The sequence below is a fragment of the Chiloscyllium punctatum genome, chromosome 20 (assembly GCF_047496795.1).
Source record: "Chiloscyllium punctatum isolate Juve2018m chromosome 20, sChiPun1.3, whole genome shotgun sequence".
NCBI classification, from domain to species: Eukaryota; Metazoa; Chordata; class Chondrichthyes; order Orectolobiformes; family Hemiscylliidae; genus Chiloscyllium; species Chiloscyllium punctatum.
The window spans coordinates 10,933,205-10,946,029 of record NC_092758.1 but is presented as its reverse complement, the minus strand read 5'-3'; the positions used below and the strand labels follow the sequence as shown (position 1 = coordinate 10,946,029).

The following is a 12,825-nucleotide window of genomic DNA, read 5'->3' as shown; positions in this document are numbered from 1 at the left end:
TTAGATCCCAGGGTTATCTAACTGATCCAGGTTTATAGATAGAGTCATAGAGTTATACATACAGGAACAGACTCTTCGGTCCAACTCATCCATGCCGACCAGATATCCAAAATCAATCTGGTTCCACTTGCCAGTACTTGGGCCATATTCCTCTAAACCTTTCTATTCATATACCCATCCAAGTACCTTTTAAATGTTGTAATTGTACCAGCTTCCATCATTTCCTCTGGCAGCTCATTCCATACACACATCACCATCTGTGTGGAAAAGTTGCCCTTTTTAGGTCCCTTTTAAACCCCTCCCCTCTCACCTTAAACCTTTGCCCTCTAGATATGTCCACACAATGAATAAGAAAGTTTAGATTTACAAGTTTTTTTGGTGGGGGTGCAACAGCACATGAAAGAACTTCAGAGAGGAATTTACAAGAACATGGAGTCAGAGATAGGTTCTTGAGGAGGGGAAGTTGAAGGGGCAGGGAAACTGCAGACTTAAGGAGAGGGCAGATGGTACCTAAAGACAGAAAATTATTCATAATATTAACAAACATGGTGGTCAGCAATTTGGTGGGAATAGCAGGAAGTGCTATTCAACTTGGAGAGGAACAAAAGATATGGAGGAGTCCCTCTGTGGCACAGTGGTAATGTCTCTAGCCCTGGACTGGGAGGCCACATTCAAGTCCCACCTATTCCAGAGGTGTGTAATAATATCTCTAGAAGTAAGATAGAACTTGGAAAAAATACAATTTCAAGGCTTGGGTAAGAGAGGGAAAAAGCAGAAGTGACTGATCAGATGATCTCAGTATTAATGTTTAAGTAGATGAGAGAAGAACTCAATAGTGCTTTATGTAGTCTAGCTACATCTAGTAATGAATGCAGCAATATTCTGGACTGTCAGCTTCGATTTTTATGCTCAAGTCCTGAAATAGAACTAGAACCTTGTGACTCAGGCAAGTGGGCCATGGTTGGCAAAATAAGCAAAACTCAGGAAACGTGCCCAAAATATATTTAAAATTGTGCTGATTGTATAAATGCAACTATAATTGCAGGCCAGGCATCCTTTACCTGCACATCGAAAAAGCAGCAAGATCTAAAGCCCGAAAGGTTTTTTTCAGAAATTAACCTGAACAGACCTGTAGGCATGCTGAGTTCAGGCCCTTTGGGAAAAAACCCTTCACTTTTAGGGCTCTTAGTACCAAACGAAGTACTGTGCCACGTGGCCCAAATTGGACCAGAACAGAACCGAATGGACTGTAGTAATAAATGTAGCACCAAATGGACACAAAGAATAATTAGTGCAGAGATATTTAAAAAAGCATTCACACACTATTAAGATTTTGATAACATGAATTCATTCTCCAACAGATGAGGGTACAATGAGTACAAGAGTTAAATGAAAACTTTGCTTTTGAGATGATTAATAAAAGATCTTAGAGGTAAGGCAAATATACCCTAAAACCGAAAATATGTTTCATCTATAAAACCCAGTCATGAGGTTTTTGGATAAAGGATTCCTGACCTGTACCGTGAAATGAATTGGCATAATCACACTGCTATTATTCACTAATGAGTGTCACTGGCTGGGTCAGTATTTATTGCCCGTCCCTAGTTGCCCTTGAGAAGGTGATGATGAGCTACCTTCTTGAACCACTGCAGTCCATGTTCTGTTTGCATCTCCGTAAAGGATGGAATTCCAGGATTCTGACCCAGTGACAGTGAAGAAACAGCAATTTATTTCCAACTCAGATGGTGAGTGGCTTGGAGGGAACCTGCAGGTCGTTGTGTTCCCACTTATCTACTGCTCTTGTCCTTCTAGATGGAATCAGTCATGAGTTTGGAAGGTGCTTTCAGAGGACCTTTGGCAAATTTGTGCAATGCATCTTGTAGATCACACACTCAGCTGCTACTGAGTGTTGGTGGTGCAGTGACTGAGTGTTTAGGAGAGTGATGTCAATCAAGCAGACCACTTTGTCCTGGATGGTGTCAAGGTTTTTGAGTGTTGTTGGGGTTGTACCCATCCAGGTATGTGGGAAGTATTCCATAACATGCCTGACTTGTGTCTTGTAGATGGTGGACAGGCTTTGGGGAGTCAGGAGGTGAGTTACTCACCACAGTATTCCTAGCCTCTGACCTGTTCTTGTAGCCAGTATAAATATATGGTGAGTACAGTTGTGTTTCTGGTGAATGACAACTCCTAGGATGTTGATATTGGGTTTTTCAGTGAGAGTAACACCATTGAATGTCAGGGAACAGTGGTTAGATTGTCTCTTATTGATGATGGTCATTGCCTGGCATTTGCATAGCATGAATGTTACTTGCCAATTGTCAGCCCAAGCCTGGATACTGTCCAGGTCTTGTTGGATTTTGACATGAATTGCTTCAGTACTTTTAGAGTTGTAAGTTATATTGAACATTGTACAATCATTATTGATCATCCGCACTTCTGACCTTATGATGGAGGGAGGGTCATTATGAGCAGCTGAAGATGATTGGGCCTAGGACACTACCCTGAGGAACTCCTGCAGAAATGTCCTGGAGCTGAGATGACTGACCTCCAACAATCACAGCTATCTTCCTGTGTGTCAGTTATGACTCCAACCAGCAGAGAGTTTGCCCCTGATACACACTGATTCCAGTTTTGCTAGGACTCCTCAACATTCAGTCGAATGCAGCCTTGATGTCAAGGGCTGTCACTTTCACCTTCCCTCTGGAATTCATCTCTTTTGTCCACATTTGAACCAAGGCTGTAATGAGGTCAGGAGCTGAGTGGCCCTGGTGGAACCCAAACTGGGCATCACTGGACAGGTTACTGTTGAAACAGGTGCTGTTTGATAGCTCTGTTGATGGAACCTTCCATCACTTTATTCATGATTGAGCTAGTAATTATCTGTCTGATCTCATCGTCTGACTGACCCCATTATTTGACAGATCCAGGATAATCTGACCGATGCCACTGCCTGACTGACTGTTATCCTACTGACCCCGTTCCAAAATCAGCTTTCAGAGGTGTTTAGTTTCAATCTTTTATGGAAGACCAGCATCACAGGCAAGGCCAGTATTAATTACCCATCCCTAATTGCTCTTGAACAGAGTGACCTCCTTGGCCATTTCAGAGAGCAAGTAGGAGTCAGCCACCATTGCTGTGGGTCTGGAGTCACATGAAGGCCAGACCAGAGAAGGATGGCTGATTTCCTTCTCTAAAGGGCATTAGTGACCCAGACAATCGATTATGGTCACCATCATTAAGACTAATATTTTATTTCAGATTTTATGAACTGAATTTAAATTCCACCAGCTGACACGGTAGGGATTTGAACCCATGACCCCAGTAATCAGTCTGGACCCAAGTCCAGTGACATTAGCACCACATCTCCATTTCCCAGGCAAAATTTCCACACTCCTCCTTTCAAGTCTCCTTGCCAGATGAGTTGCAGCCAATTGAAGTATTTCAATGTAAGAACGAGGGAAAGCTAATTAGGTGAAGGAAGGCACATGAGCCAGCTCAAAGTCTATGCTGTTTGAGTACAGAGCATGCTGCAATAATTGCTATAACCATTAGTAGATGGTGGGTGGATAAAGATAAGTATGAACAGCAGAGAAGTTTGAACTCTGTGCTGCTTACCATCTGTCCAACCTTTTTGAACTCAGGACTTTTCAGAATTACTTGGCTCACATTTCGTGATTGCTGAGAGGATAGAATGAACTTGCATTTGTATAGCATCTTTTTTTATTCACTTCTGGGACGTGAACTTCGATGGCTGGGCCAGCATTTCTTGGCAGTTCCTGGTTACCCTTGAGAAGGTGGTGGTGAACTGCCTTCTTGAACCACAGCAATTCATGTGCTGTAGTTTGACCCACATTGCAGAAAGGGTGCTATATTTTCAAGTCAAGATGGTGAGTGGCTTAGAGGGGAACTTGTAGGTGATGGTGTACACATGTATCCACTGTCCTTGTCATCCTCTTTGGAAGTGGTCGTGGGTTTCTAAGGTGCTGTCTAAGGATCTGTGGTGAATTTAAACAGTATATTTTGTGGATGGTACACACTGCTGAGCATTGGTGGTGGAGGAGACTAGATGCTTGTAGAAGTTGTGCTAATCAAGCAGACTGCTTTGTACTTGATGGTATTAAGCTGCTTGAGTGTTTTTGGATCTGCACTCCTCCACGCAAGTGGGGAGTATTCCATCACACTCCTGACTTGTGCCTTGTAGATGGTGGACAGGCTTTGGGAAATAAGGAATTGGGTTACGTAACGCAGTATTCCTAGCTTTTGACCTTCTTTTAAAATAGAATCCCAACAGTGTAGAAACAGGCCCTTCGGCCCAACAAGTCCACACCAACGCTCCAAAGACTAACCCACCTAGACTCATTCCCCTACCCTTTGTTTACCCCTGACTAATGCACCTAACCCTAAATGCTTTCAGCAATTTAGCACGGTCAATTCACTAACCAGCACGTCTTTGGACTGTAGAAGGAAACTGGGGTATCCAGAGGAAACCCACACAGACACAGGGACAACATGCAAACTCCACACACAGTCGCCCAAGGCTGGAATCAAACCCAGGTCCCTGGTGCTGAGGCAGCAGTGCTGACCACTGAGCCACTGTGCCGCCCCAAGTTGCCCTTGTGGCAACTGTATTAATATGGCACGCTTAGGTCAGCCCAAACCATTTAACAGCCAATGAGAAATGTTGGAATGCCCAAAATATGACAGCCAATTTGTGCACTGCAAGTTCCCACAAATATCTAAGTGGTGATAACTGCTTGCTTGGTTATTTCTATTTTAATCACTCATGGAATGTGGGTGTTGCTGGCCGGGGCCATGCCCAGTTACCCTTGAGCAGGTGATGGTGAATTACCTTCCTGAACCATTGTCGGCCACAATGCCATTAGGGAGGGAGTTTCAGGATTTTCGACAGTGAATGAATGGCGATATATTTCAAAACTATGGTGCTGTTCTTCCAGCTTGTGCTGAGCTCCGCTGGAGCACTGAGACTGAGATGTTGGCCAGGAAACAGGGTGGGATAGCACCTCATTTTCCACTTGGAAATTCTATAGCTTTCTTAACTCAATGTTCTTAAATTATAGGCATCTTCTCTCAAATCCTTATCCCAACACCCATATACCAGTCCTTGCTTTCATATGGTCTAATATTACACACAAACCATTGTTAGCCACTAACAGTCCCCATTAGTAACTATTTATTCTCCTCGATGAATTGTTATCCACTCCTTTGTCTGTCCAACTGTTTTTCTCTTTTTTTGGGTTCTATCCCCAACTATCGTTTACTTCTTATCCCCTCCCCACACCCTACCTTCTGCATAACAAACAACTTTTTCTGAGCTATCATCAATTCTGCGGAAGGGTCACTGCATCAAAACGTTGATTTCTCTTCACAGACCTCTTGAGCTTTTCCAGCAATTTCTGTTTTTGCTTCTGATTTACAGCATCCACAGTTCTCTCAGTTTTTACTTAATCCTTTTGATTGCTGCCTTTGCCGTTGGATAGATCAATGTCAGCAGGTCCCTTCCATTTCTCTATAGTTAATCACAGAACACTGACACCATCTTGACAGCGATAATGTCAGTGGACCAGCAATCCTGTCTCTGAGGGCATGGTTTCAGATCCCACCACAGCAGCTAGTGGGACTTAAATTCAATTAACAAAACCTAGATTGAAAGCTAGTCTCAGTGATGGCGACCATGACAACCATTATCAACGGCCCCTTTAAGGGAGGGAAGACCACCGTCTTTACCCGGTCTGGCCTTCATGTGACTCCAGGCCCACAGCAATTACGTTGATGCTCAACACCCTCTAAAATGACTGAAAGATATCAGTCATGGGATGGGCAACAATTGTTGGCCTTGCCAGCAACTCCCACATCCCATGAATGAATGAAGGATTATCATTATGCATTGTTCCAACATTATTTCCATCACACTACAACAGGCCTTTTGCCTATTATTGAAAACTATCCTTAGTGCTTAATGCCCAGCGACAAGTGGAATATAAGGCCTAGCTGGATTCTGGGGTCTTACATCGAGTAGGGAATCAAGGCCATGGAGAGATGACCCCAGGAATCCACAACGGTGAGGAAGGTTTGAGAGAAACTGGGCTCTCTTGATTAGAAAAGAAAGCTTTAGGGGATATCCAGTTGAGGGATTCACAAATAATTGAGGGGCTTCAATGAAGTAATTTCAGTGAAACTATCTCTTCCGGTCAGTAAATATAAGAAAGCAGTGGTAATGTATTGTATCATGTAAGAGAGATATCAACAGTCACATATAAGAGATAAGGGTGTACTATTGAGAGATGTACGTTCAGACAGCAGCATTTTGTATATGTAAATATAATAATTCGATGAAACCAACCAGATTCTCATTACAGTCACTCATGGACAAAGTCAAGAGTGTGGTGCTAGAAAAGCACAGCAGGTCAGGCAGCATCCGAGGAGCAGGAGAATTGACGTTTCAGGCATAAGGCCGACAGCAGGAATGACTCATGGACAAAAGGAAACTGCTACTGGTCACAAATTATCAGCAGAGTCAAGGAGTCAATGAGACAGAAGGAAATCTTCGATCCATATTTGACCTGACCTACATATCACTCCGGACCCACAGCAATGTGTTTGATTCTTAAATATCCTCAGAGCAATTAGGAATGGGTAATAAATGCTGATCTTGCCAGCAACTTCCATGTCTTGTGAATAAATTAAAATGAATGGGTAAAATAGAAGCCCAAACCACAAGTCTCATGCTAACCGAAACCAGTCATTGAGATGTACAGCACAGAAACAGACCTTTCAGTCCAATTTCTCCATGCCGACCAGATATCCTAACCAAATCTAGTCCCATTTGCCAGCACTTGGCCCATATCCCTCCAAACCCTTCCTATTCATATACCCATCCAGATGCCTTTTAAATGTTGTAGTTGTACCAGCCTCCACGACTTCCTCTGGCAGCTCATTCCATACACACAGCACCCTCTGCGTGAAAAAGTTGCCCCTTCCGTCCCTTTTAAATCTTTCTCCTTGTACCCTAAACCTAAGTCCAATAGGAATTCACGGAACTCAATTTAAGGGAAGAGCGAAAGTGAAGGGAAGAGTCTTTTCTATCCAGAGGATCTTTGAACAAAAGAATCTCTCCAAAACCAAAGTGGAGAAAATTCCTGAAGACTTGTCAAAAAGGGAATGGATAAATGTTTTCAAGAGAGGGACATAGAATGGAATGGAATTAAGTTGTGTTGCAGAGTCATCAGAGACACTATTTCCTGTTTTCATGAGATCCCGGCATCATCTGCAAGATTATTATTTGTTACCAATCCTTAATTGTCCTTGAACTGAGTTAGGACTTAGCCTGCAACAGTCCTCAACACTACCTACAACACCATCGACCTTTGCATCATCGGCAAACTTACTAACACACCCTTCCACTTCTCCATCCAAGTCATTTATAGGAACTAGAAAGAGCAGAGGCCCAAGAACAGATCTCTGCAGGACACCACTGGTCACTAACCTCCAGGTGGAATACTTTCCATCCATTACCACTTGCTGTCTTATTTCGGCCAGCCAATTCTGTATCCAGACAGCCAAATTTCCCTGTATCCCATACCTCCAAATAGCTGCTTTCCAAATAGTCATAAATCCTATCTCTCAGAATCCTTTCCAGTACCTTGTTTATCACAGACGTAAGACTGACTGGTCTGTAATTCCCTTTCTTGAACAGAGGAACAACATTCACCTCCCTCCAATCATTGGGTACTACTCCCATGGACAGTGAGGACACAAAGATCATCACCAGAGGCACAGCAATCATATTCCTCACTTTCTGTAGTAACCTTGGATATATCTGGTCTGGCCCTGCACACTTATCTATCTTGACACTTTCCTGAATTTTCAGCACATCCACTTCCTTAATATCAATCTGTTCAAGCCTATTAATCTGGTCCACAGCGTTCTCACTATCAACAAGATCCCTCTCTCTAGTGAAAACTCAATTAGGGCCTCCCCTACCTGTTCAGACTCCAGGCACAAGTTCCCTCTACTATCCCTGATCGGCCCAACCATCTCTCTGATCATTCCCTTATTCCTCATGTAAGTGTAGAATGCATTTGGATTTTCCTTAATCCTTCCTGCCTTTTTGTGCCCCCTTCTAGCTCTCCTCAGCCCATTTTTGAGTTCTTTCCTAACCACCCTGTAATCCTCTAAAGCTGTGCCATATCCTTCCTCAACCTTAAGTAAGTTTCTTTCTTCCTCTTGACGAGAAGCTCCTCTTCTCTTGTCATCCAAGGCTCCTTCACCTTATCATTCCTTGCCTGACTCAGTGGGACAAAGTTATCCAACACTCACAAAAAGTCCTCCTTAAACAGCCTCCGCATTTCTGTTGTGCATTTCCCGTAGAACAATTGCTCCTAATTTATACTCCACAGCTCCTGTCTAATAGCAATATAATTTCTCCTCCCCCAATTAAATACTTTTCCATACTGTCTGTTCCTATCTCTCTCCATGGATATGGTAAAGGTGAGGCAGTTGTGGTCACTGTCATTGAAATGCTGTCCCACCAAGAAATCTGACACCTGGCCTGGCTCATTGCCTAGCACCAAATCCAATATGGCCTCCCCTCTAATCGGCCTATCTATATATTGAGTCAGGAATCCCTCCCGGACACACCTGACAAAGTTGGCTCCATCCAGACCATCTGCACTAAGGAGGTTCCAATCAATATTGGGAAAGTTGAAGTCACCCATAACAACAACTCTGTTACATTTGCACCTTTCCAAGATCTGCTGTCCAATCTGTTCTTCCATCTCTCTGCTGCTATTACAGAGTCTATAGAAAACAACCAATAAAGTGACTGCTCCTTTTCTGTTACTGACCCACCCATACTGACTCGGTAGACAAACCCTCCCCTCAACAACCTCCTTTTCTGCAGCTATGATGCCACTCCCTAATTAACAATGCTACTTCCCGCTCCTCGTTTAACCCCCTCCCTGTACTTTTTTAAAGGTCTAAAACCTGGAACATCCAGCAACCATTCCTCCCCATGTCGGCTAAAACAACAAGAACAGCAAATTTCCTTCCCTAAACGGCAGGAACCTGATGGATTATTATGATAGCTGTGTGGTCACTATTACTGAGAATAACTTGCAATTAAATGTTAATTTCATCAGGAGTTGTGGTGAAACTTGAACGCATATTCCCCATGCATGAACATAACAAAATAGAGAATAGCAGTTGCTGGAGATCTGAAAATGCTGGTGAAACTCAGCAAGACTGGCAGCATCTGTGGAGAGAAAACAGAATTAACACTTCCAGTCCAGTGACTCTTCATCAGAACTGTTAGCAGCAAGGTATGCTGAAGATGAGGTTGGTGAGGAGGGAGAAAGGGAGGTGAGTGCATAGATGAAGATGGAAGCCATAGAGAGATATGAAAGGGATAAGTAAACAAGGGTATTATGGATAAAAGGCCAGTACAGAAGAGGAGCTGAATAAGTGCTAACAAGGGCTAAGAGTGTGAGAGAATAAGTGAGCTGTACTGAAAGCAACCCATCTAATGTGATAAAAGGTCTAGAAGTAGGTGAGAATTAGTGATTGTATGAAAGCAACCCATGGCATAACAGCACCAGGCGAGGGGTGGATATATTCCCCAACACACTATTCTGGGTTACCAGTCCAGTGGTATGACCACCTGCATCTACCTGGCTGTCTCCTGATTTAGAGATTCCAAATTTGAGACTCACTGAGTACAGCCCTCAGCACTGCACAGGGTCAAAGCTCAGTGACCCACTCCTCTCATGTTAATCATTAAACCAGTGAACCAATAAAAAGAAGATAAAAGTACTTCACAGGAACTATTTATAACTAGTCCTGCGGAGCTCAATGAAAGGTTGCTGGATCTCTGTGCCACAGGTTGGAGCTGAATACTTTTCTATGAAAAGTAGGAAGTTTGGACTTATTTCAAACACCACCACAGGGAGTGGAACGGAAGAGAAAAGGTGAGATCCATCAAATGGTCAAGCAAAGCTAAGAATGGGTTTTGGAATATTGCAGGATGAGGGTGACTAGACTGGAAAAAAGTGAGCTGCCCCACAGCTCGGAGGGGACAATGAGGGAGAGGGGAAAGACTTTCACAATCTTGAGGATTGTTCTACACTTTGGGAATTAAGAAGACCCATAGTTTCGAAGTTCTAGGAAAGAATAGATGAAGGTAGGAGACGAGGCAACAAATCTAGATTCCAATCCAGTGAAAGTTGAATCAAGAAGAACAGGGGATTTGCAACTGAAGAAAACAAAAGGGAACAGGTTCAGATGAGAAATGAAACAGTAGTGTCAAGAAAGCGAAGACAAGGTAAATTAGACTGGGTAAAGGTAGGAGGATAAGACTGAAAATAGAATTGGATAACAAACAAATTCCTTGATTGTGTTGCAATGAAATGTTGTGAATGTTTGCAAAACAACTTAGTCATACAATCGTACAGTTCAGAAGAAGCCCTTCGATACATCGAGTCTGTACTTCTCCCTCTTTCCATACTTATTTTGGCCTGCGAATGTCCTCATGAAGGAGTGGCTCCAGCTCTCCACAGCATGTAATGTCTGGTTACACCTCATTAACACCCTCCACAAAGTGCCCCACCTTGTGGTTGGCTAGCAAACCATGCAGCATCCATTCCATCCAAACATAACACACTGCTCCCTGGGGAGTACCATCATTGACTTACACCAAGAGTGAGAGAAGATCTCATTAGCGTGTAGAACATTCTGAGTAGGTTTGACAGGATAGCTTCTGAGGGCTGTTGTCCCGGGCTGAAGAGCGACTCATCAGTGGGGAAGGGCAGGGTGCAGTCAAAGTCTCAAGATAAGGGCCAGTCTTTAAAGACTGAGATGAGGAGGAATTTCTTCACTGCACTTGTGAATCTTTGAAAGTCTCCAGCACAGATAGCAATGAATGCTCAATCATTAAGTATATTCAAGACTTGCATGACATGGGCAACACTGGCTGCTCACCAATCATTGACCAGCACCTAGTTACCCTTGAATTGAGCGGCTTGCTAGGCCATTTCAGAGGGCAGTTGAATCAACCATATTGCTGTGGGGCTGGAGTCACATGTAGGCCAGACCAGGTAAGGATGGCAAATTTCCTTCCCTGAATGGCATTAAGAACCACATGGGTTTTTAAAAATTTGTTGATATGGTTTCATGCTCATCAGTAGATTATTTATTCCAGATTTTATTTTTAAATTGGATTCAAATCCCACCATCTGCCAAAGCAGGATTTGAACCCAGGTCCCCAGAACATTACATGGGTCTCTTAATTAATTGCATAAGCCATTGCCTCCCCCAAAGACAGCTGTCTGCTCACTCCAACTTTGAAGCTGGGGTCTACACTGGAGGCAAACTCCAAATGAGAAAGTCAATTCATCCACGCGGTTGTCAGGAGCTTTCAAATGGAGTTCCTAAAGGAACACATTCTTCCCAGAAACAAATCATTGACAGGGAATTTCTACTGCATACAGCTGACATTAACATCTGCAACTGATTACAGACAGATCCCTTCAATGAAGATTCCAGCTGGTCCCTCCTCAAGGCAACTTCCTCCAAGTCAGCGCTGAAAGAACGAAGCCTTGTTGTTACTTATTAATGGTCCTTGGTAAGATTCCACTGTTTAGAACAACACGAAATAAATTGAGGAAAGAAAGTCTGACGGCATTGCAAACACTGTACAGTGAATGCAGTGCTTTGATTGAGGTGCAGTCACTGTCATAATGTAGGAAATGTGAAACCAAAGTGTGCAGAGCAAGATCCTACAAAATGAGGTACGTTTTAATGCCATCAGTTTAAGGATGAATATCAGCCCAGGAAGAACTCACCTCACCTGCTCATTTATTCTATATTCTTTTCTATTCATGCATCGGATATGGACACTCCAACAAAGTAGCTGGCAGTGAATCACCACATTGAAGTGCTGCTGTCCATCTGGTGTAGCTAAACTACAGTACACTTAGCGAGGGAGTCTTCTTGTTTATTAATTCACAGGATATGAGCATCTCTCTCCATTTATCGCCCATCCCTAATTGTCCTTGAGGACCACAGGACACCGGGATTAGAATGGAGAGGTGCTTATTTTTGACTGGCACAGACTCAATGGGCTAAAGAGCCCCATTCGGTGCCATACACCTCTTGAACTCTTATTACTAAGGCAGTGGTGAGCTGTCTTTTCAACCGCTGCAGTCGATGTACAGTTGGTGGACCCACAGTGCCCTGAGGAAGGGAATTCCAGCATTTTGACCCAGTTACAGTGAAGGAACAGCGATATATTTCCAAGTCAGGATGGTGAGTGGCTTGGAGGGGAATCTACAGGGTGTGGTGTTCCCTTGTATCTGTTGCTCTCATCTTTTGAGATGATAATGTGCATTTACTCTTAAGGAGAATCAAGGGTTTAGGGGGAAAAGGCAGGAAAGTGGACATCAGGAGTGTTGGATCAGCCATGATCCTACTGAATGATGGATTAGGTTCAAGGGGCTGAATGGCCTACACCTGTTCCTATGGTCTCAAGTTGTGTGTGTTACCTCACAAGAGATCATCATGTAACCCAGATGTAAGTACTTTGTGAGAAATCTATTCTGTTCATCAAGACGGAGCTTATCTTCTTCTGAAGTCATCTCATGCTTGGACCTCCCCTCCCACCAACCATACATGTCTGGGAAAGGATTTACAGGTTGGTACTCAATCTGTTCGGCCATTTTCAATGGCCATCAAGTCTTGGGGTTCTTCTGGCTTAGCGTTAGGGTCCTGACGTACTGCATCTCCTCTGAGACAAACTCTAGAGTTAAATCT

At 43.4% G+C, this 12,825-nt stretch overlaps 1 protein-coding gene and 1 long non-coding RNA gene across 3 annotated transcripts in view; one reads left to right on the top strand and one right to left on the bottom strand.

Annotated features, from left to right (window-relative positions):
* The window catches only part of LOC140491881 (uncharacterized), a 100,968-nt gene that overhangs the window by 45,307 nt on the left and 42,836 nt on the right, over positions 1-12,825 (top strand). The gene's annotated exons all lie outside the window — the stretch shown is intronic.
* Positions 1-12,825, bottom strand: part of LOC140491882 (uncharacterized) — a 99,448-nt gene that overhangs the window by 66,717 nt on the left and 19,906 nt on the right. The gene's annotated exons all lie outside the window — the stretch shown is intronic.